General features: G+C 45.9%; 1 protein-coding gene across 1 annotated transcript in view; it reads left to right on the top strand.

Moving 5' to 3' along the window:
* Positions 1-26,424, top strand: part of MAML1 (mastermind like transcriptional coactivator 1) — a 52,851-nt gene that overhangs the window by 8,510 nt on the left and 17,917 nt on the right. The gene's annotated exons all lie outside the window — the stretch shown is intronic.

Below are 26,424 nucleotides of genomic sequence, written 5' to 3'. Positions count from 1 at the left end.
GCCAAAATGGTGAAACCCCGTCTCTAGTAGAAAATACAAAAATTAGCCGGGCATGGTAGCATACACCTGTAATCCCAGTTACTCGGGAGGCTGAGGCAGGACAATCACTTGAACCCAGGAGATCGAGGTTGTAGTGAGCTGAGATTGTGACATTGTACTACAGCCTGGGTGGCAGAGCGAGACTCTGTCTCAAAAAAAAAAAAAAAAAAAGAATTTACTTTTAAGGTGGATCTTAAGCTTTAGCTAGATGCTTTCCCCAAAGGTGTTCCATGGAACACTAATTTCATGGGCTGTTGAAAGTTACAGTGGAACACATTTGAGGAACACTGGGCTAAACAATTCTTTTTCCCTCTGAGCATCTGCACATATCGGCTAAACAAATTTATTTTATTTTTAAAATTTATTTTATTGATATATTTTTTGAGACGGAATCTCCCTCTGTCACCAGGCTGGAGTGCAGTGGGGTGATCTCGGCTCACTGCAGCCTTCACCTCCTGGGTTCAAGCAATTTTCCCACCTCAGCCTCCCAAGTAGCTGAGGCTAATTTTTTGTATTTTTAGTAGAGACGGGGTTTCACCATGTTTGCTAGATTGGTCTCGAACTCCTGACCTCGGGTGGGCCACCTGCCTCGGTCTCCCAAAGTGCAGGGATTACAGCTGTGAGCCACCGCACCTGGCCAACAATAATTTGCTTTATTAAGAACAGTTTTGGCTAGGCACGGTGGCTCATGCCTGTAATCCCAGCACTTTTGGGAGGCCAAGGCGGGTGGATCACCTGAGGTCAGGAGTTTGAGACCAGTCTGGCCAATATGGTGAAACCTTGTCTCTACTAAAAATAGAAAAATTAGCTGGGCGTGGTGGTATGTGCCTGTAATCCCAGCTACTCAGGAGGCTGAGGCAGGGGAATCCCTAGTACATGGGCACTGGAGGTTGCAGTGAGCCGAGATCATGACACTGCACTCCAGCCCAGGCGACAGAGTGAGATTCCATCTCAAAATTAAAAAAAAAAACAGAACATTTTTGCCACATTAAGTGTCTCACACCGGTAATCCCAGCATTTTGGGAGGCTGAGGTGGGTGGATCATTTGAGATCAGGAGTTCGAGACCAGCCTTGCCAACATGGTGAAACCCGGTCGCTACTAAAAAAATAAAAATAAATTAGCTGGGCGTGACGGCACACACCTGTAATCCCAGGTACTTGGGAGGCTGAGGCAGGAGGCAGGAGAATCACTTGAACTCAGAAGGCGGAGGTTGCAGTGAGCTGAAATTGTGCCACTGCACTCCAGCCCAGGTGACAGAGCAAGATTCCATCTAAAAAGAAAGAACATTTCAAATCTTTAATATGCGGCTATGCATGAAGACATGAGCTCTTATCAAGGGGCATTTAATAGGACTTTGATTTCCTTTAGGGCACTAAGCAAAAGCACTAGTCGTTCTTTGAATTTGGGACTTAAAGGCAAGAAGGTGAGTTAGGTCATGAAAACCCTTATATTTGAGACTGGGTATTTGGACAAAATAATGTTGAAATACTGTGAACTCCTTCACACTTTTTTTTTTTGAGACAGAGTTTCGCTCCTGTTGCCCAGGCTGGAGTGCAATAGCACCATCTTGGCTCACTGCAACCTCTACCTCCCGGGTTCAAGTGATTCCCCTGCCTCAGCCTCCTGAGTAGCTGGGATTACAGGCAGGTGCCACCATGCCAGGCTAATTTTGTATTTTTAGTAGAGATGGGGTTTCTCCATGTTGGTCAGGCTGGTCTCGAACTCCCGGCCTCAGGTGATCTGCCTGCCTCGGCCTCCCAAAGTGCTGGGATTACAGGCGTGAGCCACCATGCCAGACGCCCCGCCGCCCCAACTTTTTTTTTTTTTAAGACAGTCTTGCTCTGTCTCCCAGGCTGGAGGGCAGTGGTGCGATCTCAGCTCACTGCAAGCTCCCCCTCCTGGGTTCATGCCGTTCTCCTGCCTCAGCCTCCCAAGTAACTGGGACTACAGGCGCCCACCACCACGCCCGGCTAATTTTTTTTTTGTATTTTTAGTAGAGACGGAGTTTCACCTTGTTAGCCAGGATGGCCTCGATCTCCTAACCTTGTGATCCACCCGCCTCAGCCTCTCAAAGTGCTGGGATTACGGACGTGAGCCGCTGCGCCTGGCCCTCACTCACACATTTTTAGGTTGACACCTAGTGCTTTTCATCTTAAGTTTTTAAGCTTATGAAAAATTATAATGCATTTTTTTGTTTATCAATTGTAAACTAAGTTACCATAATTCAATTTTATTAAATTAAATATATGAAATAATACATTTAGGTAACACAGTCTTATAAATGCTACATATATTTAATTTGAATCAACTCTTAAAAGAAGAAGGGGCAAAAAAGTGCTATTTATAGTTGCAGGGGATACAACTTCCAGAGAATTATAAATATTAACATTTAAAAATAAAATGGTTACATCAGTTTTTAAAATGTAGCCAGTGGAATCGGAATATCTTAGCGATATGCTGTCTTTCATCAACTGTTTAAAGAATGCTTTAACAGAAATTTTAAATTCCTTTTTCTCCTGGAACTTGCATTCTTTTTACACTTAGCCCACATAATATGTTTTATTTTAACGTAATATATGTTTGGAAGCCTTTTATTTATCATTCTAGCACATTTCTTTGCAACAAAAAGAGGTATAAAAAATTAAATTTTTTTTTTCTTCAAGATGGAGTCTTGCTTTGTTGCCCAGGCTGGAGTACAGTGGCATGATCTTGGCTCACTGCAACCTCCACTCCCCCGGGTTTAAGCAGTTCTCCTGCCTCAGCTTCCTGAGTAGCTGGCATTACAGGCACCTGCCACCATGCCTGTCTAATTTTTGTATTTTTAGTAGAGATGGGGTTTCACAATGTTGGCCAGGCTGGTCTTGAACTCCTGACCTCATGATCCGCCTGCCTCGGCCTCCTAAAGTGCTGGGATTACAGGCTTGAGCCACCACACCCGACTAAGATGAAAATTTTAAATTTACTTTCACCATTAAGCTGGATCCTTTTGCAGTATCTTTTTTTTTTTTAGACGGAGTCTCACTCTGTCTCCCAGACCGGAGTGTGGTGGCACGATCTCGGCTCACTGCAACCTCTGCTTCCCGGGTTCAAGCAGTTCTGCCTCAGCCTCCCGAGTAGCTACCATGTCTGGCTAATTTTTTTATTTTTAGTAGAGACAGGGTTGCACCGTATTGGCTAAGCTGGTCTTCAACTCCTGATCTCAGGTAATCCACCGCGCCCGGCTGCTTTTGCTCTCTTTAAAGTTGATTCATGCAAAATAATAGATGTAGCATTTATAAGATTCTGTTACATCTATTTCTTATTTCAACAAGTTGAGTTATAGTAATTTAGTACAAAACAACGCATGCATTATAAATTTTTTTTTTTTTTTTTCTTGAGACTGAGTCTCGCTCTGTCGCCCAGGCTGGAGTGCAGTGGCACAATCTCGGCTCACTGCAAGCTCCGCCCCCGGGTTCACGCCATTCTCCTGCCTCAGCCTCCCGAGTAGCTGGGACTACAGGCTCCCGCCACCAAGCCCAACTAATTTTGTTTTTGTATTTTTAGTAGAGATAGGGTTTCACGGTGTTAGTCAGGATGATCTCGATTTCCTGATCTCGTGATCTGCCCGCCTCAGCCTCCAAAAGTGCTGGGATTACAGGCGTGAGCCACCACGCCCGGCAGCATTATAAATTTTTATAAGTAATTATTATGTAAAAAAGTACAAGTTTATTAGAAATGCCCTCCCTAATGAGATAGGGCTCCCTTACCTGCCTTGATTATTCATGTCATTCTGGAGTTACGTGTAGCCAAAGTAAGAGTTCTCAGTTCAGTTCTTGTTTTTGTTTTTGTAAATTTAAGTCCCAGAAATTCTTGCTCACATAAATAAACTATAAAGGAAAGTAATAATGGCTGGGCGCGGTGGCTCACGCCTGTAATCCCAGCACTTTGGGAGGCAGAGGCGGGCGGATCACCTGAGGTCAGCAGTTCAAGACCAGCCTGGCCAACATGGAGAAACCCCATCTCTACTAAAAATATAAAAATTAGCCAGGCATGGTCGGGCGCGGTGGCTCACACCTGTAATCCCAGCACTTTGGGAGGCCGAGGCGGGCAGATCATGAGGTCAGGAGATCAAGACCATCCTGGCTAACACGGTGAAACCCCGTTTCTACTAAAAATACAAAAAATTAGCCAGGCGTGGTGGTGGGCGTCTGTAGTCCCAGGTACTCGGGAGGCTGAGGCAGGAGAATGGCATGAACCCGGGAGGCAGAGCTTGCAGTGAGCCGAGATCACGCCACTGCACTCCAGCCTGGGTGACAGAGCGAGACTCCGTCTTAAAAAAAAAAAAAGAAAAAAAAAATTAGCCGGGCGTGGTGGCATGTGCCTGTAATCCCAGCTACGCGGGAGGCTGAGGCAGGAGAATCACTTGAACCAGGGAGGCAGAGGTTTCGATGAGCTGAGATAGCGCCATTCCATTGCAGCCTGGGTGACAGAGCAAAACTCTGCCTCAAAAAAAAAAAAACCAAAACAAACAAACAAACAAAAAAAACGGCTGGGCACGGTGGCTCACGCCTGTAATCCCAGCACTCTGGGAAGCTGAGGCGGGTGTGGATCACCTGAGGTCAGGAGTTCGAGACTAACCTGGCCCACATGGCGAAACCCCGTCTCTACTAAAAATGCGAAAATTATCTGGGCGTGGTGGCTGTTGCATGTAATCCCAGCAACTCGGGAGGCTGAGTCAGGAGAATCGCTTGAAGCCGGGAGGCAGAGGTTGCAGTGAGTGGAGATCGTGCCACTGCACTGCAGCCTGGTGGCAGAGCGAGACTCCGTCTCAAAAAGAAAAAAAAAGGGAATAAGTTTAGTTATAGCAATGTTTTGTTTTTTTGAGACAGAGTTTCGCTCTTGTTGCCCAGGCTGGAGTGCAGTGGCACGATCTTGGCTCACCGCAACCTCTGCCTCCCAGGGTTCAAGCGATTCTTCCGCCTCAGCCTCCCGAGTAGCTGGGATTACAGGCGTGCGCCACCACGCCCGGCTGATTTTGTATTTTTAGTAGAGACGGGGTTTCTCCATGTTGGTCAGGCTGGTCTCGAACTCCCGACCTCAGGTAATTGGTCCACCTCAGTCTCCCAAAGTGCTGGGATTACAGGCGTGAGCCACCACACCTAGCCAGCAATGTTACTCAGTATTTTGAAACCTGAATTGTGTGGCAAAAAATCACAGTTACATGTCATCAAAAGTTAACTTATCAGTTGACAACTTGGTTAGTCTTTTAATTTCGTTGAAAACTAAGAATTAGAAACCATGCGACTTGCAAAAGGATTTATCTAGTCATTAGTCTTCACTCTCAGTGAGAAATATAACAAAAAGGCTTTAGCAAGTCTTATAAATTGGTTATTGATTATGCCTGTTATTCTTTCAGTTAAGAGGTACCTTGTTTCTTTCTTTCTTTGTCATTTCCCAGCCCCCCATCCCTGAAACAGAGTCTCAGGCTGGGTTTATTTTTTATTTTTTGTAGAGACGAAGTCTTGCTCTGTCTCCCAACCTGGAGTGCAGTGGCTATTCATAGGTGCTATTATGGTGCACTATAGCCTTCAACTCCTGAGCTTAGCTCCCTAGTAGCTGGGACTACAGATGTGTGCCAATGCACCTGGCTTTCACACTTTTAATTAGTATGTTTTTGCTGTTTTGTATTAGACTATGAGCAACTTAAGAGCAAGACCAAGAGTCTGGCATTGTACCTGCTGTATTTGGCAGTCATCAAGCATCTGTTGAATGTGTGTTAATGGTATTATAGAAGGAACTCTGAAGTGAGAGTCAGAAGCTGTATGGCTTTGGGCTAGGACCAGTTTGGAAGTGGAGTTGATAGAGGTAAGGCAGTAGGTCCTGATTTGCACACCCACGTTTAGGGCTTCATTGATCACACTAGGAGGGAGCAACCTAAATGTCCATCACAGATGAATGGATAAAGAAAATGTGGCATATCCATACAACAGAATATTATTCAGCCTTAAAAAGGAAGGAAATAGGCCAGGTGCGGTGGCTCACGCCTGTAATCCCAGCACTTTGGGAGGCCGAGGCAGGCGGATCACGAGGTCAGGAGATCGAGACCATCTTGGCTAACATGGTGAAACCCCATCTCTACTAAAAATACAAAAAATTAGCCGGGTGAGGTGGCAGGCACCTGTAGTCCCAGCTACTCGGGAGGCTGAGGCAGGAGAATGGCGTGAACCCTGGGAGGTGGAGCCTGCAGTGAGCCGAGATCGCGTCACTGCACTGCAGCCTGGGCGACAGTGAGACTCCATCTCAAAAAAAAAAAAAAAAGGAAGGAAATACTGTTATATGCTACAACATGATCTTTGAGGACATTATGCTAAGTGAAATAAGACAGTCACAAAAAATAAATATTGCATGATTCTACTTATTTGAGATGTCTAAAATAAACTCATAGAAACGGAAAGTAGAATGGTAGTTGTCATGGGCTCAGGGAAGAGATAGGGGAGTTGTTCATGGATATAACTAGATGAGTAAGTTCTAGTTACACAACAATGTGCATTTGGTTAACACTATTGTATACTTTATTTACTTATTTTTTTGAGATGGAGCCTCACTCTCTCGCCCAGGCTGGAGTGCAGTGGTGAGATCTCGGCTCACTGCAGCCTCCACCTCCCGGGTTCAAGCGATCCTTGTGTCTCAGCCTCCTGAGTAGCTGGGACTACAGGTGCCCGCCACCACGCCTGGCTAATTTTGTATTTTTAGTAGAGACGGGATTTTGCCATGTTGGCCAGGCTGGACTCAAACTCCTGACCTCAAGTGATCCACCCACCTCGGCCTCTCAAAGTGCTGGGATTACAGCCATGAGCCACTGCACCCAGCCGACTACTGTATACTTTAAAAAGTTAAGATGGTAAATTTTATGTTCTGTGCCTTTGACCACAGTTTTTGAAAAATGAGACAGAAGCTGTGATTTTATAAACCACATGCCCTAAAAATGTTCCAACAATATTATAAGAGTTGTTTAATAAAGGCATATCAATAAAATTTAAGGAGCAGTGTAAGTGGTCCAGCATCTGAATAATAGGAATTACAGGAAGAGAGAAAACAAGGTGGGAAGTGACTTGTAAAATAGTTGATAACAGAAGCACATGAGCCAACAGATTAAAACTGTATACTTGTGCCTAGCACTAGGGAAGAAAATAGACCTTCTGAACACTGAGTTTATAGAAAAGATTTACAAGCTTCTGGATGGGAGAGTACCAGGTCACATATCAAGAATCAGAATGTCTTTGGACTTCATGGCAGCAGCATAGGAAGCAAAAAGAGAATTGGAACAATGTCTTCAAAATTCTGAAGGAAAGTGATTACTAACTTGGACTTCTATACCTAGCCAAACTATACAACAAGAATAAGTGAGAAAAAGGTGGTGTTTTTTGTTTTGTTTTGTTTTGTTTTTGAGACCGAGTCTCACTCTGTCGCCCGGGCTGGAATTCAGTGGCATGATCTTGGCTCACTGCAACCTCCACCTCCTGGGTTTGAGTGATTCCCCTGTCTAGGCCTCCTGAGTAGCTGGGATTACAGGCGCCTGCCACCACGCCTGGCTAGTTGTTGTTGTTTGAGATGGAGTTTCGCTCTTGTTGCCCAGGCTGGGGTGCAATGGTGCGATCTCTGCTCACTGCAACCTCTGCCTCCGGGTTCAAGCGATTCTCCTGCCTCAGCCTCCCGAGTAGCTGAGATTACAGGCATGCGCCACCACGCCTGGATAATTTTGTGTTTTTAGTAGAGACAGGATTTCTCCATGTTGGTCAGGCTGGTCTTGAACTCCCAACCTCAAGTGATCCATCCGCCTCGGCCTCCCAAAGTACTGGGATTATAGACATGAGCCACTGCACCCAGCAAATTTTTGTATTTTTAGTAGAGAAGGGGTTTCACCATGTTGGCCAGGCTGGTCTTGAACTCCTGACCTCAAGTGATCTGCCCGCCTCGGCTTCCCAAAGTGCTGGGATTACAGGTGTGAGCCACTGTGCCTGGCCGAAAAAGGTTTAAAAAATTTAAATGTCACATACTCCTTCTCAAGAAGCTACTGGAAGATGTGTTCCACCAAATTGAAAGAGTAAATCAAGAAAGAGTAAGACACGGATACAGCAAACAGGAGCCCAACACAGAAGACATGGCCTGGGAGGCCCACAGAGGATGGCGAGAAGTGATCCTAGGGTGGCGGCTCTGCAGCAGACGTGGAGGGCAACTGAGCCATACTGCAGCAGTGTGACCCACCGAGAGCTGAAGGCAGGCCATGGTGAGCTTAGAAGCAGGAAGTACAGGGCAGCCCCCTCGCTCTGACTGTATTTCCACTGCAGGTCCAGCGCCTGGTCCCCACCTTGGCCCTGCCAGGTGCCTGACTGTGCCGAGCCCTGTGTTTCCCAAAACTCCAAGATCTTGCTCACGACTTCCTCAGGAGGGGCTTTGTCAGCTCCCGGAGAAGCAGAAGTCAGATCACAACCTGGAGACTGATGCGCTAACCTCCTGGAGCCTCCATCCAGCAGGGGCAGTGCTGCCCTCTCCTTGCACTGCCGGTGTGCACCTGCTCTCCGCTTTAATATTAATCATCTTTGATATTCATTTACATGTAGTTATAATAGCTGCCCAAATAGTGAAATAGTAAATAAAATTACCAGATGATCTTCTGTGGATGTGGCCATGTGCTCATCTCCTGCGGATTCTTGCTTAAGACTTCACATGCTTACTCTGTGAGCCCTTTCCTGAGCACCTTATTTGGAATCATAAGTCCCACCAACTCTCTTTTTCAGTGATTTGTTTTCTCGGGAGTACGTCTCAGGTAGAATATAGGCTCTAGGAGAGCCTGTGGTTTTGTTTGTTTGTTTTCTCTGCTGTATCCCTAGGGCCCAGAGAGTGGCTGGCTCAGTCAGCTCTCAGTAGATTTTTTTTGTTTCTGTTTTTTTTAAGACAGGGTCTCTCTGACTCCCAGGCAGGAGTACAGTGGCCTGATCTAGGCTCACTGCAACCTCTGCTTCCTGGGCTCAAGCTATTCTCCTGCTTCAGTGTCCTGAGTAGCTGGGATTACAGACATGAGCCACCATGTCTGGCTAATTGTTGTATTTTTTGTAGAGATGAGGTCTTGCCGTGTTCCCCAGTGGTCTTGAACTCCTGAGTGCAAAGCGAACCGCTTGCCTGGGCTTCCCAAAGTGCTGGGATTACAGGCCTGACGGCTCTCAGTAGATTCTTATTGGATAAATTGAATGAGATGATGAGGAAGAGTTTGCTAGAAAGAGAAAGGTGGGCAAGGATGACAATTTCCAACAAGGAGGCAGCTGGCACGGAGCCACAAAGTGCCTGCTATATTGAGCCCTGTGTGCAGTAAGTTGCTGCTGCTGGACCCAGGCGGCAGGTCCCAGGGGCTTCCATTATCTTCAGTGCCGTCCTGAAAACTTAGTTGTTCAAGGCTACTTTTTTTTTTTTTTGAATCAGAATCTCGCTCTGTTGCCCAGGCTGGAGTGCAGTGGCACGATCTTGGCTCACTGCAACCTCTGTCTCCTGGGTTCAAGCAATTCTCCTGTCTCAGCTTCCCGAGTAGTTGGGACTACAGGCGCACGCCACGATGCGTAGCTAATTTTTTATTTTTAGTAGAGACGGGGTTTCACCATACTGGTCAGGCTGGTCTCAAACTCCTCACCTCAGGTGATCCACCCGCCTCGGCCTCCTAAAGTGCTGGGATTACAGGCATGAGCCACCATGCCCAGCTAGCTATTTTCTATAGTTATACTGTCCATGAAGGTGGCCATCAGCCAGGTCAGGTTCTTAAGCACGTGGAATGCACCTTGTTAAACTTGACTTGTGCTAAAAGTGTAAAATACACACTGGATTTTGAAAACTTAGTACCAAAATTTTTTTTGGTGCACTCACTTCAGTGGCTGTCACCTGTAATCCCAACACTTTGGGAGGCCAAGGCGGGCAGATGATGAGGTTGAGTTTGAGACCACCCTGGCCAGCATGGCGAAAGCCCGTCTCTACTAAAAATACAAAAATTAGCTAGGTATGGTGGCGCACACCTGTAATCCCAGCTACTCGGGAGGCTGAGGCAGGAGAATCACTTGAACCCGGGAGGCAGAGGGTGCAGTGAGCCAAGATCACGCCACTGCACTCCAGCCTGGGTGACAGAGCGAGACTCTGTCTCAGAAAGAGAAAAAATACAGATTATGGCCAGGCACAGTAGCTCATGCCTGTAATCCCAGCACTTTGGGAGGCTGAACTAGGCAGATCACTTGAGCCCAGGAGTTCAAGACCAGCCTGGGCAGCATGGCAAAACACCATCTTTACAAAAAATTAGCCACGCTTGGTGGTGTACACCTGTAGTTCCAGCTACTAGGGAGGCTGAGGTGAGAGGATCATCTGAGCCTGGGAGGTCAGGGATGCAGTGAGCTGTGATTGCACCACTGCACTCCATCCTGGGCAATAGAGTGAGACCTTGTCTCAAAGGAAAAAAAAAAAAAAAAACACTGATTACATGTTAAAAAGATAATATATTAGGTTAAATAACATTATTAAATATATTATTAAAATTTTTTTATTTATACCACTGCACTCCATCCTGGGCGATAGAGTGAGACCTCATCTCAAAGAAAAAAAAAATACTGATTACATGTTAAAAAGATAATATAGGCCCGGTGTGGTGGCTCACACCTGTAATCCCAGCACTTTGGGAGGCTGAGGCAGGTGGATCACGAGGTGAAGAGATCAAGACCATCCTGGCCCAGATAGTGAAACCCCCTCTCTACTAAAAATACAGAAATTAGCAGGGTGTGGTGGTGCATGCCTGTAGTCCCAGCTACTCAGGAGGCTGAGGCAGGAGAATTGCTTGAACCTGGGAGGCGGAGGTTGCAGTGAGCCGAGATCGCACCACTGCACTCCAGCCTGGCAACAGAGCTAGACTCTGTCTCAAAAAAAAAAGTATGTGTGTGTTTATATATATATATATATATATATATATATATATATATATAGGTTTAAATAACATTAAAGATATTAAAATTGTTTTCTCAAAAAATACTGATTATATGTTAAAAAGGTCATATATATTGGGTTAAATATGATATTAAAATTAGCACCATCTGTTTCTTTTTATGTGCTACTAGCAAATTTAAAGTTGCATATTTTGCCCACGCTTGTGGCTGGCATATTTCTATTAGTGCTGTTGAGTAATGAGTACATTTGTATTGTGTTGAGTTTAACACTTTATTAGATACTCTTTTTTTTTTTTTTTGAGATGGAGTCTCGCTCTGTCACCCAGGCTGGAGTGCAGTGGCGTGATCTCAGCTAACTACAAGCTCCGCCTCCCAGATTCACGCCATTCTCCTGCCTCAGCCTCTGGATATTAGATACTCTTTATGTCCTCTTTCATCTGCGGAACTCATTTATTTTATTTTATTTTATTTTTTTGAGAAGGAGTCTCACTCAGCTGCCCAGGCTGGAGTGCAGTGGTGCAATCTCGGCTCACTGCAACCACCATCTCCCGGGTTCAAGTGATTCTCCAGTCTCAGCCTCCTGAGTAGCTGGGATTACAGGCACCCGCCATCATGCCCAGCTAATTTTTGTATTTTAGTAGAGACAGGGTTTCACCATATTGGCCAGGCTGGTCTTGAACTCCTGACCCAGGTGATCCGCCCATCTTGGCCTCCCAAAGTGCTGGGATTACAGGCGTGAACCACAGCGCCCGGCCCATCTGTGGAATTCTTACCTCACTGTCACTTCACAATCACCGGAACAGGAAAGACTGTATTTATAATTACTGATTTCAGTTTGCTCACCTAAATCCTAGATGCTATTTTTTAGTGTGTGTGTGTGTGCTGTGGCGGAGGAGTCCTGAATTCACGTTGTCTTTGGCCTCTGGCAATCTGCCTTCTGATTTCACTACTCAATTAAACTAGTCTATCCTGACATCTTTAATGCGTTTTTACTTTCACTACCCTCCGTGCTACGTTTGATAATATTTCAAATTTTTCTTTTTAAGATAGAATTGCTGCACTTAACTCCCAGATCCGTTTGGACAAGTAGTTTCAATTGTTTTATTTGTTTTTTTGGTTTTTTTTTTTTTTTTTTTTTTGAGACGGAGTCTCGCTCTGTTACCCAGGCTGGAGAGCAGTGGCGCAATCTCGGCTCACTGCAAGCTCCGCCTCCTGGGTTCACGCCATTCTCCTGCCTCAGCCTCTCCGAGTAGCTGGGACTACAGGCGCCCGCCACCACGCCCGGCTAATTTTTTGTATTTTTAGTAGAGACGGGGTTTCACCGTGGTCTCGATCTCCTGACCTCGTGATCCGCCCGCCTCAGCCTCCCAAAGTGCTGGGATTACAAGCGTGAGCCACCACGCCCGACCAATTGTTTTATTTGTAAAGGGAATAAGGGTGTCCAGCTTGGTCAGAGGAGTTTGAGGAGTAAATGCATGTTCTGGACTTACACACCAAGTGATTGATGCCTAGAAGAAAGCAAATGGCAAAGAATTAAGACAGTAGTGGATGAGATGAATAATGGGGGAGAAGTGTTTCTGTTTGGGTTGTTTTATTATTATTATTATTATTATTTATTTATTTATTTTTGAGACAGGGTTTCGCCCTTGTTGCCCAGGCTGCAGTGCAATGGTGTGTGATATTGGCTCACTGCAATCTCCGCCTCCCGGGCCCGGGTTCAAGTGATTCTCCTGCTTCAGCCTCCCAAGTAGCTAGCTGGGACTACAGGCGTACACCATGGCGCCTGGCTAATTTTTTATTTTTAGTAGAGATGGCGTTTCACCATGTTGGTCAAGCTGGTCTGGAACTCCTGACCTCAAGTGATCCACCCACCTCGGCCTCCCAAAGTGCTGGGATTACAGGCGTGGACCACTGTGCCTGGCCTTGTTTGGATTGTTTTAGAATGTAAAATTGGGCTGGGCACAATGGGTCACGCCTGTAATCTCAACACTTTGGGAGGTCAAAGTGGGTGGATCTCTTGAGCCCAGGGGTTTGAGACCAGCCTGGGTAATACGGCGAAACCCCATCTCTAAAAAAAATGCAAAAACTAGCTGGATGTGGTGGCTGCATCTGTAGTCTCAGATACTCAAGAGGCTACGGTGGGAGGATCACTTGAGCCTGGGAGGTGGAGACTGCAGTTAGCCGAGACTGCGCCACTGCACTCCAACCTGGGTAACAGAGCGAGACGCTGTCTCAAGAAAAAGAAAGAAATGAATATGAAATTGAAGGCAGGCATGGTGGTTCACGCCTGCAATCCTAGTCTTTTGGTAGGCCAAGTGAGGAGGACTGCTTGAGGCCAGGAGTTCCAGATCAGCTTGGGAAACATAATGAGACCCCATCTATTTGAAAAGTAAAAAATTAGCTGAGTATGGTGGCGCATGCCTGTAGTCCTGGCTACTGAGGAGACTGAAGTGGGAAGATAGAGCTCAGGAGGTGGAGGCTGCGGTAAGCTAGGATCACCCCACTGCACTCCAGCCTGAGTGACAGAGCAAGACCCTGTCTCAAAAAGAAAAAAAAATGTGAAATTGAGCATATATTTGAAAGAAGCCACTACCACAGTGGTTCTCAAACTTGGCCTTTGTCAAAATCACCTGAAGGGCTGACTAAAACCACTTTCTGTGTCCCACCCTTAGAGTTTCTGACTCAGTGAGTATGGGGTAGTGCCTGGGAATTTGCATTTCTAATAGATTCCCAGGTGATGCTGATGCTACTGGCCTGGGATCACACTTTGAGAACCACTGCTCTAGAACAAAACAAATTCAAGTTATTTCTGAGGTGAAGAGGGGACGAATTTGAAGGGCAGAAAGTCTCAGATGAGGCAGGTCCAGAGGGAATAAGAAGGTGCAGCTGAAGGGAGTTAATCTTTGCAAGGAGAAGTGCTTCTCTCTTATAGAAGAGAGAAAGAAAAGAGTTGATAAGACGCTAAAATGTTTTGAGGTGAAAGAGGCATATTTAAGGGAGTCACCTAAGTTGGACTTTGAGACACAGCTTTAAATCAAATAGATCTGTGTCCAAATCCTGGTTCAGCAGTCACACTCACATTCCAAGTTGTATAACTTCTCTAAGCCTTAGTGCCTTTATCTTGAAATTCAGGATAACCTAACAGCATTTACCCTGTAGGTTGTTGTGAAGATTGAGTGATGAGCTAGTACTGCTTCCTGTTAGTGAGCAGAGAGAGCGAGCCTGTGAAACAAAAAGACAAAGAATAGAGTGACCTTGACGGTAGCAGTGGGGGAGGTGGGAAAGTTAACTCTGTGAACTTTCACTGGATACCTGTAATTTGCTGAGCATTAGACTTGGCCCTGGGGATGAAAAGGGCAAGGCTCTGGTCTTCAGGGATGGAAGGAGATGCAGAGAAAGTGAACACGTACAGTACGACACAAATGCTTTACCACAAACATGAAACGTAGTATTATATACAAAGTACTGTTAGCATTAGGGATAGAATAAAGAATTTGACCAGCAATAGGGTAAGTGGTTGGAGAGAAAACACTACAGAGTTGATGTTTGAGCTAAATCAAGCTTGTCTAGCCTGCCGCCGAGATGGCTTTGAATGCAGCCCAACACAAATTCATAAACTTTCTTAAAACACTATGAGATTTATGCATGGACCTTTTTTTTTTAAGCTCATCAGCTACTATTATTGTTAGCTTATTGTATTTGTGGCCCAAGACAGTTTTTATTTAGACAGAGTCTCATTCTGTCACCCAGGCTTGAATGCAATGGCGCGATCTTGGCTCACTGCAACCTCTACCTCCCAGGTTGAAGCAGTTCTCCTGCTTCAGCCTCCCGAGTAGCTGAGATTACAGGCGCCCACCACCACGCCCAGCTAATTTTTTGTATTTTTAGTAGAGAGAGGGTTTCACCTTGTTGGCCAGGCTGGTCTTGAACTCCTGACCTCGTGATCCACCTGCCTCAGCTTCCCAAAGTGCTGAGATTACAGGCATGAGCCACCATGCCTGGCAGTTTTTCTTTCATTGTGGCCCAGGGAAGCCAAAAGATTGGACACCCCAAGCTAAATCTTAAAACATTAGTAGGAGGTGGCCGGTTGCGGTGGCTCATGCCTGTAATCCTAAGACTTTTGGAGGCCGAGGCGGGTGGATCACGAGGTCAGGAGATGGAGACCATCCTAGCTAACACGGTGAAACCCCGTCTCTACTAAAAATACAAAAACAAAATTGGCCGGGTGTGGTGGCGGGCGCCTGTGGTCCCAGCTGCTCGGGAGGCTGAGGCGGAGGAGTGGCGTCAACCTGGGAGGCCGATCTTGCAGTTAGCCCAGATCATGCCACTGCACTCCGGCCTTGGCCTGGGCGACAGACAGAGCGGGACTCTGTCTCAAAAAAAAAAAAAATTAGTAGGCGGTCACCAGCCTGGAGGCATATTCTCAGTCCTGAAAGACATTCAGTTTAAGTTGGGGCCCCAAGGGAATGGCAGGGAATTCAACAGAGAAGTTAATTCGGATCAGATCAAACAGGACTTTGTGTGCCAGGTTAAGGAGTTTGAACTTCATCTGTAAGTAATGGGGAAATAAGACACTTAAAATGGTGCAGATAGGTGTTTTATAGTGGTCACACTGATAACATCATAAAGGGTATGTTAGATCCGAGAGAGAATAGAGAATTCAGCATGAAGTTATTTCTGTCATCTAAGATAAAAAATGAGGACTTGAACTAACATGGGGGTGGTATGGAGGTAGCTCACTGGAGAGAGATTTAGAAGGGAGAATCAGAACTCAATGCCTGGTCATCGGAGAGGACAAGGATTGACCCATGCACTGAGACAGGGTGCGTGAGAGCAAGGTGTGCATTTGGGGAGGAAGGCAAAGAACCCAGCTCGGACTGGCAGGTACATCCTACCTGCCATTCACATGGAGAGTCCCAGTCTACAGCTGAATATGTGGGTCTGGAGCCCAGGAGAGAGGGCTGGGCAGGAAAGATAAGGATCACGGAAGTGTTCCCTCAATAAATATTTGAGTACCTCCTCTGTGCCAGGTTGTCAGGCTGTAGCTGAGACCCTGAGTGCGGTGGAGTTGTCTGGGGAGGTGACTTCATTGAAAAGGAATGAAGGCCCTGCAGGCATCATCAGTTAGGCAGCAGCCTGCAGAGTGGCCTTGGAGGCAGGGGCAGGTCCAGAGTGGTCATGTGGGGCTTAAGGGAGGAAGGTGTCTGGAGAAGGGAGGAGTGCTCATCAGTGCCCAGTGCCTGGGGAGGTCAAGCAAGGCTTCACACTGAAGGAGGGCCATTGGATTTAAGAATGAGGAGGTTGCCTTGGTTAGTATGACAAAGTGGAGACCAGTCTTCTTTGAAGAAGCTCTGAAGGGAAGGAAGAGGACTAGCTGTACAGCGAGAGTGCTCAGTAAGTGGCAGTGAAATGCCTCACAGCCACCCAGGAAGTGGCTGTGACCCCCCACCCGCCTGCTTTTTTAGATGAGGAACCAACGCTTTTTAGGATGTTCAGTAATTTACCTGTGAGCACACAGCAGCTAAGCATCCAGAGGAGGGATCCTAACCCGGTCTAGCTGCTCTGGATGCTGCTAAGTGGTATGTGGAATAGGACAAGGGTAAAAAGATGGGAGATATTGTGAACGCTGGCCGGTGCTCAGGGGAGGGAAGAACCAGGAAAAAGGGAGATGAGTGGAAAACAGAAAAGTGTGGGGACTGATTGAGGGCCTTGAGAAGCCTGGCGGGGGATGGCAGAGAGAGCCCAGCAGAGAGCATAGCTGTGGAAGGGAAGGGCACCACTCTCACATACACGGAGCCCCTCACCCAAATCAGAATTTCCCCATATGTGGGAAGACTGCGGTAGGTACACTTTCAGGAGTTGTTGTGATACATCTTTTCATATAGAAGAGCCTGATTATGTTCATAGAATAACAGAGTTCTAGAGGATTTTAGAGAGGTCTAGTCTAATCAACAAATAATTATCTGCTGTTCTCTAAGTTAGCTCAAGTCTGTTACTCCAAAATAACCTTCTGACCCTCTCTGGCTACTAACCAGTCTCTCTCCTCTACTTTTCTTAAATAACAGCTTTATGTATTTCTTTCGTTTTTTATTTCAGTAGTTTTTGGGGTATAGGTAGTGTTTGGTTACATGGATACATTCTTTAGTGGTGATTTCTGGGATTTTGGTGCATCTGTCACCCAAGCAGTGTACACTGTACCCATTATGTAGCCTTTTATTCTTTTATCCCTCACTCCCCCCACCCCAGTCCCAAAGTTCCTTATATCATTCTTATGCCATTGCATCCTCATGCCTTAGCTGCCACTTATAAGTCAAACTATACTTAAATAACATCTTTATTGAGATATGATTTACTTGCCATACAATTTATTCTTTTTTTTTTTTTGGTAGAGACGGAGTTTGTCATGTTCCCCAGGCTGGTCTTGAACTCCTGGCCTCAAGTGATCCACCCACCTCAGTCTCCCAAAGTGCTGGGATTACAGACGTGACCCATTGCTTCCGGCCACAATTTATGCATTTAAGGTGCACACTTCAGTGTTTTTTACTATATTTACAGAGTCGTGCAACCATCAGCACAATCAATTATAGGACATTTTTATCACCCCAGAAGAAACCATCACCATCAGTCCCCCCACTGCCCTCCAGCCCTAGGCAACCTAGACTAATATATTTTATCTCTTTATCTCCCTTTTTAAACTAAACTTGGGGAAGAACAGCCCGTACTGTTTCTACTACTCAAGTCCCAGTTACTTCTCAAGTCAAGTGTTTTTACTCCATCACTCCTCTGAAACTGCTCAGGCAGTGTCATCCGTGACCCTCTAGCTACCAGTCCCAGTGGACATGCTGAGCGTTGACCTTTGATGCATTTAGCCTGTCAGTCTCCCTTGTGCTCTGTCTTTGGCATGGGCTCTTCATCTGCCCCTTGGCTGGATTCTCACTCTTCCTGAATGATTGGATCTGTTCATATGTTCAGCTGCATGCCATGCTGATGACTGCCTTTTCACAGAACTCATAGTCAGTATAATTCATTGCCTTTTGGCTGTTACCTGGATGTCACGTAATCATGGCTGAAACTGAACTCAGCTTCTACACCAAGGAGAACTCTGCTTTGCTTTGCTTTTTTTTCTGCTTACCCATGTACTCAAATTAGAAACGTCTTTCTCCCTCCTAATATAAATTGGTCTCCAATACCTGCAGAATTTTCTTCCACCCTCACTCTAAAATCATTTCTTTCCATACCCACAATCAGGTCCTCAGCTCCTTCTCATGGATTATTTCAGCAGTTTCCTACTTGGTCACTGGCTGTATAGCCTTCCTCCTGAGATCCATTCCCCACATAATCATTATAAGAGCACTTGTAAATACACAAATGTGACCTCATCTGCTAAGCCTATTAAAATGATATTCAGCATTATAACACCAATAAGTATTTATGCCCCTGCCCCCCAACCCCCAGCCCTGTCCAGCCCAGCCCCAAATCTGAATCTGATCAAGCTTCTTACTACCAGTTCACAGGAAATACAAGGGATAGAAGAACTTGTAAAGGAACCATGAGGATACAAACAGCCAACTATGGAAGTGGGAAATTCTACAGAAGTGATGAAGCTTCTTAGACAAATAATTGTCAAAGGGAAAAAAAAAGAGGGAGAGAGAATTGTTGAGTCTTAAGAGTTTGTCAACCAAATGCATTGTGTTAGATCCTGATTTGAATAAACCCACTGTTAAAACAGTTTTTTTATTTTTTTTGAGACAGAGTCTCGCTCTGGGATTACAGGCGTGAGTCACCACACCCGGCCAAAATAAAAATTTTTAATTTACTTTCACCATTAAGCTGGATCCTTTTGCGCTTTTTTTTTTTTTTTTTTTTTGAGATGGAGTCTCGCTCTGTCGCCCAGGCTGGAGTGCAGTGGCGCCATCTCGGCTCACTGCAAGCTCTGCCTCCCGGGTTCACGCCATTCTCCTGCCTCAGCCTCCCAAATAGCTGGGACTACGGGCACCCACCACCACACCCAGCTAATGTTTTGTATTTTTAGTAGAGATGGGGTTTCACTGTGTTAGCCAGGACGGTCTCGATCTCCTGGCCTCGTGATCCGTCCGCCTTGGCCTCCCAAAGTGCTGGGATTACAGGCGTGAGCCACGGCGCCCGGCCTTTTTTTTTTTTTTTTGAGACCGAGTTTCCCAGACTGGAGTGTGGTGGCACGATCTCAGCTCACTGCAACCTCTGCCTCCCGGGTTCAAGCGATTCTTGTGCCTCAGCCTCCCGAGTAGTTGGAATTACAGGTACACTCCACCACACCTGGCAAATTTTTGTATTTTTAGTAGAGACAGGGTTTCACTACATTGACCAGGCTGATCTCAAACTCCTGACCGCAAGCAAGCCACCCGCCTTGGCCTCCCAAACTGCTGGAATTATAGGCATGACACACCACTCCAGGCCCAGTTTGATTTTTTTAACATCCAATAATGATGTGGTTACTTTTCAAAGAGCTTTTATATTTTAGAGATAAAAGTTGAAGTATGGGCGTGGTGGCTCACGCCTGTAATCCCAGCACTTTGGGAGGTGGAGACAGGCAGATCACTTGAGGTCAGGATTTTTAGACCACCCTGGCCAACATGGTGAAACACCATCTCTACTAAAAATACAAAAATTAGCTGGGTGGGGTGGCACACGGCTGTAATCCCAGCTACTCGGGAGGCTGAGGCACAACAAGAATTACTCGAGCCTGGGAGCTGGAGGTTGCGGTGAGCCAAGATCGCACCACTGTACTCCAGCCTGGGCAACAGAGTGAGAAGCTGGGCAAAAAAGTTGAAGTATTTAAGGAGAAATATGATTCCCAGGTTAGCACAGGGAGTGGGTGAGTATAAATGAGACAAGATTGGCCATGTGTTTCAGCTGGAAAGTGGGTTTGTGGAGGCTCATTATACTTTTCTGTCTACTTTTGGTGTGTTTGAAATCTCCCATAATAAAGAATAAAGGAGTTAGTTTGTCTTAAAAAGATATTGATGAGATAGGAACATTTGAGCACTGATGGGATGTGGGATAATAATTATTTTTAAAAACTTTGTATTGGCTGGCCGCAGTGGCTCACACCTGTAATCCCAGCACTTTGGGAGGCCAAGGTGAGTGGATCACCTGAGGTTAGGAGTTTGAGACCAGCCTGGCCAACATGGTGAAACCCTGTCTCTACTAAAAATACAAAAATTAGCCGGGTATGGTGGCGGGTGCCTGTAATCCCAGCTACGCAGGAGGCTGAGACAGGAGAATCACTTGAACCTGGGAGACAGAGGTTGCAGTGAGCCGTGATGGTGCCACTGTGCTCCAGCCTGGGTGACAGAGTGAGACTCAGTCTCAATAAAAAAAAAAACTTTTTATTATGGTAAAATACATATAACATAAAATTTACCATCTTAACCATATATAGATATATACAGTACAGTGGCATTGAGTACATTCACATTTTTTTTTATTTGTTTGTTTTTGAGACAGAGTCTCGCTCTGTCACCCAGGCTGGAGTGCAGTGGTGCCATCTTGGCTCACTGCAACCTCTTGAGTCTGCAGCCAGGTTCAAGTGTTTACCCTGCCTCAGCCTCCCAAGTACCAGGGATTACAGTCACATGCCACCTCACCTGGCTAATTTTTGTATTTTTAGTAGAGACTAAAAATATTGCCCAGGCTGGTCTCAAACTCTTGACCTCAGGTGATCCACCAGCCTCGGCCTCCCAAAGTGCTGGGATTACAGGCATGAGCCACTGTGCCTGGCCTTTTACTTTCTATTTCTGTGAATTTACTATTCCAGGTACCTTGTATAAGTGGAATCAATATAGTATTTTTTTTTTGTAACCAGCTTGTCTTGATGTGATGTCCCTAAGGTTCATCCATGTAAATATGTGTGACAATGTTGTCCTTCCTTTCGAAGGCTAAATACTATTCCACTGTATGTATATATCACTTTTTTTGTGGCGGGGACAGGGTCTCTTGTCACCCAGGTTGGAGTGCAGTGGCTCCATCTCAACACACTGCAACCTCCACCTCACCTGGCTAATTTTTTGTATGTTTTTATAGAGACAAGCGTTTTGCCATGGTGGCCACGCTGGTCTCGAACTTCTGAGCTCAGGTGATCTACCCACCTTGGCCTCCCAGGGTGCTGGGATTATAGGTGTGAGACACCGTGCCTGGCCTATATCACATTTTTTAATCCAGTCAGGTATTTATGGGCACTTGGATTGCTTCTGCCTTTCGGCTGTTGTGAATAGTGCTGCGACACACAAAGAGTTACAGATACCTCTTTGCTTTCTTGCTGTCAGTTCTTTTGGGTAGACAGGCAGAGGTAGAATTGCTGGCTAGTATATGATAATTCTGTTTTTCAGTTTTTGAGGAACAGCCACACACTTCCACAGCGGCTGCCCCATTTTACATTCCCACTAATAGTGCACCAAAGTTCAGTTTCTCCACATCTTCACCAGTACTTGTTATTTTCAGGTTCTTGTTGTTGTTGTTGTTTTATTGTAGCCATCCTAATGGGTGTGAGGTAGTGATGAAAAAGAATTGTTAATGTTTTAGGTATAATAATGGTATCATAATGTTATATACACATTTAAGAGTTCTTTTTATTTATTTACTTATTTATTTATTTTTAGAGACGGGGTCTCACTCTGTTGGCAAGGCTGGAGTACCGTGGCGTGGTCTCAGCTCACTGCAACCTCCACCTCCCGGGTTCAAGCAATTCTCCTGCCTCAGCCTCCTCAGTAGCTGGGACTACAGGCACGCGCCACCACGCCTGGCTAATTTTTTGTATTTTTAGTAGAGATGGGGGTTTCACCATGTTGGCCAGGCTGGTCTCGAACTCTTGACCTTGTGATATGCCCACCTTGGCCTCCCAAAGCACTGGGATTACAAGCAGGAGCCACTGCTCCCAGCCAAGAGTTTTTCTGTTTTTTTTTCGAGACGAAGTCTCACTTTGTCGCCCAGGCTGGAGTACAGTGGCATGATCTCAGCTCACTGCAACCTCCACCTCCCAGGTTCAAGCAGTTCTCTGCCTCAGCCTCCCGAGTAGCTGGGATTACAGGCGCCTGCCACCACGCCCAGCTAACTTTTTGTATTTTTAGTAGAGACAGGGTTTCACCATCTTGGCCAGGCTGGTCTTGAACTCCTGACCTTGTGATCCACCCCTCTTGGCCTCCCAAAGTGCTGGGATTACAGGCGTGAGCCACTACACCCGGCTAAGAGTTCCTTTTAGAAATACATACTGAGAAGTATTTGTGGATTAAATGGTATGATCTCTAGGATTTGTTTTTTAAATAATCCAGTTGTCCGGTGGAGGGAGGTAGAAGTGAAACCAAATTGGCCAAATCCTGATATGTTTCAGTTGCATGATGTTTGCATGGGGGTTCAGCATACTGTTCACTCTAGACTGCGTATTTTCAAATCTTCCTTTAAATGACATTTTGGGGCCATCGTGATCATTCCCAGCCTCTCTCTCAGCACACTCCCCGTTGTGCTTTTTACATGTCAGCAACTGAAACTACTGCTGCTTTTCTGCTTGCCTCCTCCACCCGTTCCCACACAGTATTCATTTGTGCATCTTTGCCTTTGCCTCTTAGCCCGGAATGCCTTCCTCCCCTCCAGAGGACTCTTCTGTTTCCCTGATACCCTAACTCAGGTATTCCCTTCTCTGGGAAGTCTTCCTGCCATCCCTACACTGTCCTGCCCTCCCTTCTACTTCCTCCCCAAAGACTGCACCTCTATAGCTTCTCCATCACATCCCAGAGGAGGGGGCAGATCAGCATGTCTTCATATTCTTATCCCTGGGCTTAGTTACCCTGCCTAGAATATGGTAAAAACCTAGTGAATTTGGGGGGCTTTTTGTTTGTTTTTTTGTTTTGTTCGTTTTGTTTTGTTTGAGACGGGGTTTCACTCTGTCGCCCAGGCCGGAGTGCAGTGGCATGATCGTGGCTCACTGCAGCCTCTGCTTCTTGGGCTGAAGCCATTCTCCTACCTCAGCCTCCTGAGTAGTTGGGACTATAGGTGCATGCCACCGTGCCTGGCTAATTTTTGTATTTTTTTCTTTTTCTTTCTTTTTTTTTTTTTTTTTTTTAGACAGAGTCTCGCTGCGTTGCCCAGGCTGGAGTGCAGTGGCGTGATCTCCAGTCACTGCCACCTCCACCTCCCAGATTCAAGCAATTCTCCTGTCTCAGCCTCCCAAGTAGCTGGGATTACAGGCGTGCGCCACCACGCCCGGCTAATTTTTGTATTTTTAGTAGAGACAGGGTTTCACCATATTGGTCTTGAACTCCTGAGCTCAAGCAAACCACCCACCCGCAGCCTCCCGAAGTGCTGGGATTACAGGCTGAGCCACTGTGCCCGGCTGTGAATTTTGAATAATGACTTGCAGTCTATTTACTGTTAATTTATATACAGCCTGTACAGAGCAGTGTCTGCTGTATAGGAGGACTTCAGTGAATGAGTACTCTATGAGCCCTTGAGAGCGTCTCCTTGTTCAGAGTAAAAATTGGTATTAGAAGTATAGCAATGTGGGCCAGGTGAGGTGGCTCACACCTGTAATCCCAGCACTTTGGGAGGCCAAGGCGGGCAGATTGCTTGAGATCAGGAGTTCAAGACCAGCCTGACCAACATGGTGAAACCCCGTCTCTACTAAAAATACAAAAATTAGCCAGGCATGGTGGCGGGTGCCTGTAATCCCAGCTACTCGGGAGGCTGAGGCAGGAGAATCACTTGAACCTGGGAGGCAGAGGTTGCAGTGAGCCAGCCTGGTGCCACTGGACTCCAGCCTGGGTGACAGAGCGAGACTCCTCTCAAAAAAAAGAAGTATAGCAATGTGGAGTTTTAAAGCCAGTGGAACTCTAGATCATCTAATGCAGCCATCTTCAGATGCTAAATGGATTATGTCTTAACATCACACATCCAGTTGGCAATCGCCTGCATTGTTTTCATGTCTACCAAGCAACCTTCTGAGCCTCATTGGTTTCCCAAATTGGTTTTTCTGTAGTGAAGAGAATATACTGACTGCCTGCCAAGCACAAGAATCAATCTATTTAACAGTTTTGTTTCTCAGTGAATTCTAACTTTGCTTGATTATCCTGCAGAAAGAGATTGAATTGTTAAATACTTACATAGCTTTGCTTTTAAAAAAGCTCTTTAAAAACTTTTTATCGAACAAGGTGATGGTTATATGCACATAGAACTATACACATGCATTATACTGATATCAAATTCCTGGGTTTGATATTGTGCTATAATTACGTAAAATACAGTCATTGGGGGAAACCGGGTGAAGGGTGCACAGGACCTCTCTATACTATCTGCAATTTCCTATGAATGTATAATTATTTCAAAAACGTTTAAATTTAAAAAGATGATGTAAAAATGTTTAGGCACCAAACTACAGAGTTTTCTGGAAAATACCGGAACTGGAACTTACCTTTTCTGTGTCCTCGACAAGTGGATTCAGTGACAGGAATGGAGCTTATAGGGATCTTTAGTTCTCATCATGCTGAGTGGTTTATATTCTAAATCAGTGACTATTCCAAACTAGTAAGACAAATAATCTCTTTAAAAGTGAGAATTTTACTAGCAGGAATTTTAGAACTTTTAGACAGTTCTGTGACTTTTTTTTTTTTTTTTTTTTTTTAATTAACACAGTCGTTCTCTGTCCCCTAGGCTGGAGTGCAGTGGCACAATCATGGCTCACCGCAGTCTCCCTCCTGGGCTCAAATGTTCCTCTCACCTCAGCCTCTCAAATAGCTGGGACTACAGATATGCCCCACTGTGCCTGGCTAATTATTTATTTTTTTTAGAGATGGCATCTCACTATGTTGCCCAGACTGGTCTTGAACTCCTGGGTTCAAGTGATCCTCCTGCCTTATCCTCTCAAAGTGCTGGGATTACAGGCATGAGCCACCACACCTGACCATTTTTTTTTTCTTTCTTTTTTTTTTTTTTGAGACGGAGTCTCACTGTCGCCCAGGCTGGAGTGCAGTGGCGCGATCTCTGCTCACTGCAGGCTCCACCCCCGGGGTTCACGCCATTCTTCTGCCTCAGCCTCCTGAGTAGCTGGGACTACAGGCACCCGCCACCTCACCCGGCTAATTTTTCGTATTTTTAGTAGAGACGGGGTTTCACTGTGTTAGCCAGGATGTTCTCGATCTCCTGACCTCGTGATCCGCCCACCTTGGCCTCCCAAAGTGCTGGGATTACAGGCGTGAGCCACTGCGCCTGACCTTTTTTTTTCTTTTTTAAAAATATTTTACTGGCCCAGCGTGGTGGCTCACACCTATAATCCCAGCACTTTGGGAGACCAGGGTGGGCAGATCACTTGAGGTCAGGAGTTCAAGACCAGCCTGGCCAACGTGGTGAAACCCCTTCTCTACTCAAAATACGAAAATTAGCCAGGCATGGTGGCACACGCCTGTAATCCCAGCTACCCGGGAGGCTGAGGCAGGAGAATAGCTTGAACCTGCAGAGGTTGCAGTGAGCCAAGATCGTGCCACTGCACTCCAACCGGGGCAACAGAGCAAGACTCCGTCTCAAAAAAAAAAAAAATTACAAAGATTGTTTGTGGCGCTGGTATGTGGGATTTCCTCACAGCACAGTTCATTTGTCTGGTAGTGACACCTGCTGGGTATCTGCGCTTCACCTAGGGGAAGGTGCTCCTTTTTGTATGATTTGAAACTGACTCACTCTGTCCTGCTGCTGGTGTTTGATATGCAGGCTTCTCTTTTGGCATCACTCTCGGAAGTGGGATTAATTCACCAAGTCTGTTCTGACAAAGGGGGTCTGTCGGCAGCAGACCCCAGCATTCAGAAGGGATCCTTCTTGAGACATCAAAACTCAGGAAACCTTGTGTAATTTTCTCAGTTTCACTGGCAATAAAACAGGAACAATGATACTCATCTAGGGTTGAGTGAGATCCTGAATTAACTGGGAATAATAGTTTAAGAATAATTAACTGGGAATACATCATAAGTAACTGGAAATGAGGGGTCAGCAAGCACATGACTTAAGTGAGGATTTCTTCCTACAGCACTTGGTTCAGATTTGTGCTTTATCAAAGTAACAAGTTGCTACTTGACATGGATTTCCCTTCCTCAAGTCACTGAAAACTTGAGTGTTGCATGAAATGGACCTACTTTACCTGAAGAGAGGGTCAGGGCTCCTGAGTGTCCTGTGGACATACAGGGCGCTGGGAGAGAAATGTTGGGATTGGGTTGGAATTGCCAATTGTTAACAATTATTGCCTTAAAAACTTCTGATGCTGTAAGTCCTACCCTCTCGTGGAGTCCCTCTGACTGATGAGGAACACAGGTTGGGAGGGCGGGGTCTCAACACATGGTTAAAATAATTCAAGTGAGAGAAATGGGTGTTAATGAATGGAGAGAAGTGGGTGGGTTCAAGAAATGTTAAGGAGGTAGACTCCAT

The sequence above is a fragment of the Symphalangus syndactylus genome, chromosome 7, assembly GCF_028878055.3.
Source record: "Symphalangus syndactylus isolate Jambi chromosome 7, NHGRI_mSymSyn1-v2.1_pri, whole genome shotgun sequence".
Classification (NCBI taxonomy): Eukaryota; Metazoa; Chordata; class Mammalia; order Primates; family Hylobatidae; genus Symphalangus; species Symphalangus syndactylus.
The sequence above is the reverse complement of the archived record's forward strand: the minus strand, read 5'-3'. Positions and strand labels throughout refer to the sequence as shown.